Consider the following 7,953-nt stretch of genomic DNA (forward strand, 5'->3'; position numbering starts at 1 on the left):
TCCATTTTAATAACCTATTCAAGGTCGCCGAGCTGCACTGCAGATGTACCCTACTCTTTGAATTCGACAAAGTGCATTACCGCCCAGATCCTCTTAGGGGCGCTGTTGCGATAATGCAGTGTGCCCTGTGGCTGAACAGTGCATTATTTTTATTTACTTTCAATGGAGTTTCCAGTTAGCTGGATTCTGGATGTGCAGCCTGTAGCTTGGAATACGTTTTGGATCGCGAATTTCACTATGCAATAAGGGGATTTATCATCAGCCAATGGACATATCCATCTACCAGATGGCGATCGATAACGGGGAAATGCTCGGGGGGATCCAACCGGCTCATGGTAAGATCTTTTTCACGTAAATTACAGCCCGATCGGGCCTTGTTATGATACAGCATATGTGGCTACTTAGACGAACACTGTTATTGGTGATCAATAATAAGAAACAACGTCCCCCGCCCCCCCCCCCCCCCCTTCATGCATACATGCTTGAGGATCGTGCCGATCATATGCAGTTTGAGTTTTAACTGTAGCTTATGTATAACGGAAATGCCATTGGATATAACGTTAGTAGCTATTAGCCCTTTATCTTCCAGGAAATATCCTAGCCGGAATCCCGTATAACGCTTATATTCACGGCGCTATAAAATGGGAACGTATTGATGAATTTTTTTTTTCTTTAAGCCATTTTGAAGGGACGGTTTATGGTCTCAATTGACAATGGGAATGGACAGATAGCAATAATATAAAGTATAGATTTAGCTCTACAAACAGCCCCAAGTCTGTTTACTGGTCGTCTAGAGTGATATTAGACGCATCCCAGTGGCCGCCAATGTGTTAAGTGGTATGAAATATGATATGATGATATGATTAGGGATGTCCGATATTATCGGCCTACCGATATTATCGGCCGCTATCGGCATTAAAATGTGATATCGGTTGATATCGGTATCGGGAATTAAGAGTTGGTGTGAGGTTTTGTCCGCTCCCCACCCACTCGCTCCGTTCCTTTAAAGTACTTTGTTGATTAATTGCATTCCCCGCCACGCTCCGTTCCTTTAAGGTACTGTGAGGATTCTGTGATGATTGGTTCGTGGCCGAACGCACACTTCTAAGTCAAGTATCAATTACCATCACGCACCTGATGTGTGTTCTAATCAGCGCCCCAAGAGGCTTTATATACTCTGATTCCCCTAATATCGAGGTTGGATCGTTTTGTATACTCCCTCTTCATGGACCTCGTTCCTGGGGTGAGACTCGTCATCGCTCTCTATCGTTCCACGGGAGGATGCCGTGTTCTCACCCCATTCCCCTTGGACCCCCTGTTTGCTGCGTTGCCCGTCGGCAGCGTTCTGGTCGGGAAGATGCCCGCGTTTTTGAATATTCCCTGCATCTGCCTTTCTTTCCCGTTCGCTGTCTGTTGCTCTCCAGGACTCTCGTGAAGTATCCCTTGGAGAACCTGATTCCCCGTACGAAGCTACGCCTCGTTTATCTGCCCGCTTTACGCGTTGCGCTTTGGTGAGTTTTTGAATCAGTCTTTTTGGATCACCAGTTCCATAGATCCTGCAGTATCTTTAGCGAATAATCCAGCACTGAACTGGCTTTTCAGACTATCTGGGGAGTAATTTAATAATGTCTCAATCATGGCCCGATAGGGATGGGTAGAACTAGATTGACTGATTAAACGATCCTGCACTGTGACATCAACTTGGCTAAAAATTGTATTTAGAGGGTAGTTGATTAGAGACACGTTAGCATCGGCGGCCAGATTACTACGATCAGGATTGGTGATCTTGACCTTTAAATATAATAACTAAGGCTGTCAAATATATCGCGTTAATATCGCGTTAACTCCCGATTCTATTAATGCCACTAATTTTTGTAACTCAAGATTAACTAAATTTTTTTTTTTTTTTTTTTTTTACTAGACTTCACTCAGGTGTATTATTGATGCTCTCATTAATACTATGTTTGTTTCTGAAGTGTGTGTGTGTGTGTGTGTGTGTGTGTGTGTGTGTGTGTGTGTGTGTGTGTGTGTGTGTGTGTGTGTGTGTGTGTGTGTGTGTGTGTGTGTGTGTGTGTGTGTGAGATATAGAGAGAGAGGGGGGTGAGAGAGATGAGGAAGGGGCAAAAGAGAAAAAGAGCTGGGAGAGTGTGTGTGTGAGGGAGAGAGGGGGGTGTGTGATTAATCAGCCCTTGTGTGTGTGAATGTAACAAGTTCCTAACGTTTTCTTTCCCCTATTATTCCATGCACACTTTATTCATTGTTTTAAATTATTATTTTCTTTTAAGTTATTTTGTGCATCACTCTGTTTTGAATTTGATGCAAATTTGCAATGCATGAGGGTCATCCTTTTGTGTTAAATGGCTGCACAAAGCAAGCATTTGTTGACTCGCATGTTGATAAGAGTATTAAAACTTGGAACTTGAAAAAGATCTGTTTAAGGTAAAAAAAAAAATTAAATAAAAATGCGATTAATTTGCGATTAATCGCGAGTTAACTATGGACAATCATGCGATTAATCGAGTTAAATATTTTAATCGTTTGACAGCACTAATAATAACATATTATTGAGATCCAAGTATCTCTCTCCCTCTCCGGGAATATGAAATTCTATAGGGGAATCCCTAGTCAGAGCAGTTATAGGCGATACTTCAATATAATCGCTTCGTTCGATCGATAACTGTGTATAGGGAGCTGCGAAAATATCCAGCTCTGACCTTGAGCACTCTTGAGACCTATGGTGAATCATGGTTCAGTTAGAATATATCCTTAGCGCTGACACGCTTCTTCGACGGACGTCTCCTCTGAATAACGGCTTTAGCTCTACCTTTTTTCTTTTTATAAGATCTATTATTCTTCATAGCTGTCAATCTGCAGCCAGGAGGGATCCTGCCTTTCGATGACCTCACGCCATACCCGGAACCGCTCTGTTCACCCATCCTAGTGGTCACTTTCTGGATCACGTCATGTAAAACATCTTTTCCGATCTTTCTAGCAGCTGTCTTTATGTGGGGTTTAGCTATGTTAATACCTGTTTTAAGAAAAGGCATCACACATTTTTATAATCTTGAGAAAGTAGAACCCACGCCTCGGCCATATTGTACAGGAGCCCCGGCGAATCCTGCTAATCCATGCCCCACCTGATTTACATATTAATTAACGAACCGGTTGGGTTCGCCATAGGTCTCCATAATGTCTTTACTTCTTTTTATTATACGCTTACGTTCAGAGGCTTAAAATGTAATTTTACAATTACTTTCCCATACGTAAAATTAACTAGCTTGTCTCTATCGGTCTTCATCTCTATTTGAATAGTATTTATATCGTTTTTTGAGACCCTTAAATAATGCGCCTTATCATAACGTATGTTAACGATGTCTCCATATGTGCCTTTGATTTGCATGGTGGATAATAGAGGAACGAACGTGTCACCGACAAGCTGATGTTCTGACAAGTTCGAATAGACAAACAGATTATATACACCTGAGCCTAGATCCGCCGGATGGGGTGCTACAATATTAGATAAATCATACCATTGGTTGCAATTCAATCCCAGAACATAACATAACTCTGCTGGGAACTTGACCTCATACAGACCATACCCCGTAAACTCACAGGTATTGGTAATTTCGTTAAAAAGGTGCCCAGCCTTTTTATCACCCATCATGCGTAGACTATCGGTGATTCGTTTTATTGATTGTTCAGGGTTTTTATAATAACCGCTTATACCTATGTGTTGTCTTTTTACCACACTGCTAGGCCCTTTTAGAGGTCTATACTCAAAATAGGCTGATTCACCCGGTATATTGTACCAGGTATGTTGATAGGTTATTTCTGCCAAACCCACTAACCATTCTCCTTTTAAATGTAGGGCTTTAGCTAGATTAATACTGAAGCTTGAACTGCTATTCTTGGGGAAAACTATCATGCATGCGTTGGAGGGGAGAGTGACGTAAAACCCTTCCATTATGATAACCAGGGTTGACAAATAAAAAATCCTGTGAGAGTACTCTTTAAGATATAAGGGTTAAATTTCTTCGGCCAACCCCTCCATTTCACAAAAGTGTACATTAAACCATTTAGTTTCTTATCCCCCAGACATTTCTCAATCATATATATCTTGTTCTTAGACTCTACAATTTTCTGTAGCTCTACTTCATAAAATGTGCCGCTTATAGTCTCATCATCCTGGTCCTTCAGTACATACACTACCGGTACACAGGGTATACGTTTCTCTATAATAAATGTGTCATGCGTATATGTTTGTTCATAGCGTTTGTCGAAGACACCTCTATATTTAGAGACACGTACAACCGTACCGATATTATACTTGAATCTAGGCGGTGTTGAACCATACAGGTTTTGGAATACCTGTACTAGGTTATTTTTAGAAACCTCTACGGGTTTCATTTTAATACTGGAATGATAGGAACTGTTATAACTCTTTACCATATCCGGCAACATATCAATATAACGGAAACTATTTTTAGCTGTGAAAAATCTCCACATCCGGTCCTTCAATGTGCGGTTCAGACGTTCGATGACGCTCGCTTTTAATTCGCTTAGCAAAGTGATGGATGTTATGTTTTTTTAACAACTGTTTAAAATGGTTGTTGTAAAATTCTTTGCCTTCATATGTTTGTATTTTTACCGGTGCACCACTTTCATCTAAAACTGTAGCGAAAGCCTTTGTAACAGATAAACCCGTTTTACTTTTAACGGTCTGACGTATACCATCTTTGAGAATACATCAATTACAGTCATGAGATATTTAAAACCATTGTTATCCTGCGCTAAGCTTTGCATATTGCATAAATCAATTTTAAATTGATAAAGAGGTCTTGGAACAAACACTCTATTTCTATTAAAATTTGTTCTAGCAGGTTTATGTAGAGTATAAGTATCCTGTTTTGAAAGCCATGCTTTGATATCCTTCGTTCCAATTCTAGCCCCTGTAGAGATCTCCACAGCCTTTTGTAGGTGGTCTACACCCCCATACGATCCAGGGTTAGCAGGATCATAATATATTTTGGCCAATACACTATCCATATTTTTCTACCACCTCTTCCCTAGGATTATAATACAGGAGTGAATAAGTATATAGCAAACATTTCTCTAAAGAAGGAGAGACAAGGTTTTTTTTTTTTTTAAACACATCATTTTATTGATTGTACAGAAGCATAAAAAACATTTCATTACAGCAATCAATCATTCTCGATACACTTTTGCCAATTTTGGCACTGTGGACATGAATTTAACTACAGATCCGTAGACAGCATCAGCGTCGATCTCGGGGTTGTCTAGATGTATATCCTTAATCACTTCTTTCACATTCGCTATTCTTAAATGACTGGAACTCGAAAAGCAGTCCTTCACAGATCCCATGCAGGCGTAACGGTGAAGGGACGGATAATCTCATACGCCCCAAAAGGGCACTAATTATCGCTGTCAGCTGGCCACTCCATAGCATTGTCAACAATGCAGCTTCATTGATCCCGTAATACAGGGATGCTTCAAACAGACATTCTTGCTGCCTTTGGCTAGGATGTTGAATACTGCATCCATAGCAGTGCTCGTTGAGATGTCGATCGATACAAGACTTCAGTATTTCGGCCAAAACTAATTTAATACTACCTATCATTAGATAGTCCATGAAACCGTCTCTCTCATCCACCATTACAGGTAGTAATGTAAGCCTTCTCGATGGCGATGGTGATTTCATGGCCCCCTCAGCAACAGGTATTTCTGCAGGATACCCCGATTCTGGTGTGTGTGATCGCCAGGGGCTGCCAGGAATCCAGGAGCTATGTAAGGGGATGTAGACAGTCTCTGCATCGAGGGCATCGATGATGGTCTCCTGTGATGACAGGTCTGGTGCTTCGGGGGTCCTCATCGTTACCCCACTCCAGATAATTGATGGCAACTCCCCCGGCGGTGTTGATGGCTCCATGGCTCCGTATAGGCAGGCTGGTATCTGTACCCCCGGGAGAAGCAGTACTGGTTATAGGGTTGTACAATAGCGGGGAGCTGGATTCTTCTGAGTCCAACCCATATGCATTGTAAAGATTGTGCTGGGAGAAGGTCATGATTGCTGTCTAAAAGTATAAACGCACTGTAACTCTTTTTTAAAAGGATGATTTACGGATAACACGCCCCTTCCACCGCCCCCTCGCTGGGACAGTCACACGCCAACTCTCCTAATTCAATGTCTGGAAAGAGGCGTCTCCTAAGATGATCCTAATCCGATCGCACCTTTAACATCTTACTCGTGACAGCTCCACATGTCTGAAGACATTCTAACCATGTGTTTATAGGAACACGAAATAGTATGCGTTCTGGTCCCACCGCATACCTTTTGAAGATGGTTAGATCTCCAACCCCACTAATACCTGGGGTGGTATGTATAGATACCCTACCGCCGTAATAGATGCAGTAACCATCTATATCACTAGGGCCTGATAGCAAAGTGATTAGTTGACCATCCTTAAGCCTTCTAGCTACTAGACCATCCATAGTTTCATATGAGGCTTTTTTTAGTTGCCAAAACTCTCTCTCACTTAAATAGATCTCGGGCCTTCTTCCAACGCCTTGGAAATCAGCTAAGGCCATCTTATAGATAGCAACTCGCTCGACCCGTCCATCATACTCCAAACTTAATACACCATCGGAGACCGGCCACACCTCATTGTATATATCTCTACCATATCTGCATGGTGCTAGCAACAGTGCTTTAATACGAGCAAGTCAGACATATTGTCTGCCATTATGCTCTTCTTTCATTGAACACTGTCTCTATGGGGGTTCACTCTAGATATATATACATAGTTTTTATACAACGCCCACGTCTATGTCATGCGTAATATCGCACACCTCCCATAAACATAAACACACGCCTATACCTACACCTATACAGACACCCACAAAGCCTACCCGCATCAGTAGTTTATTAACAGTATTTTGTGTAATAATACTAGTTTGATCACACTCTGAGAAGTCTACTGTAGTCTGGTCTTTGTTGGAAGCCTTGAGGGGTATCACCTCCCTCGGTGTTGCGGTCGACATGTCTACCCTTGATTTATAGCTTTGGGCTTTTTAAACACATCTGACAGATAGTGTCACGTCATCAGAATCTTCACACTTCCACCCCTTCCTTCTGAAGGTTTGGGCTCTTTTAAAAAGTTCCACTTTTAAAACTATGACATTAACAGTCAGTTCTGACAGTTATTCGTAAGGAACACTAACCTAACGTGCAGAGTTCACACTTATGACTGACCCTAAACAACTTGGGCTGTACTGACGCATGCGTTCAAACCCCCCCACAGGTGTCTGCTGAAACAGCATGGGGCTTCAGACTGACAGAGAGACAAACTGCATACAGAGATGGTTCACTTTGACAGCCCAACAATGGAAACACACAGGTTTCTATGAATCATACATTTGTTTTTTGTTTATTTACACATATACATTATAATCCATAAAAGAAATGTTAAGGAGAATTGTCTAAACACTCTCTTGCATTTGGCTTTATCCAAGAAAGCACATTATAGACCATTTGTATTTTTCTTAAAAATATTCACACACACACACACACACACACACACACACACACACACACACACACACACACACACACACACACACACACACACACACACACACACACACACACACACACACACACACAGGGTCGTAAATCAACACTTACCCTGGTATTGACAGAAGTTTTCGGCTTTCCTGATTTACTGTCCCGTTGCCATTGAAAATGGGGCGGGGCTTAGGGGCATAAATCATCTCAAAAGGGGGCGTGGCTGTCCCCTCCTCCTATAGCCCCGCCCCCTCCTAACCCGGAAGTCCCTCCTTCCGAAACCGGAAGTCCCACCTCCTTGAAAAGGGGGCGGGGCTTATGGGGCACACATCATCTCAAATGGGGGCGTGGCTTCAATCATTCAAACTAAA

The sequence above is a fragment of the Notolepis coatsorum genome (assembly GCF_963971535.1).
Source record: "Notolepis coatsorum genome assembly, chromosome: 13".
NCBI classification, from domain to species: domain Eukaryota; kingdom Metazoa; phylum Chordata; class Actinopteri; order Aulopiformes; family Paralepididae; genus Notolepis; species Notolepis coatsorum.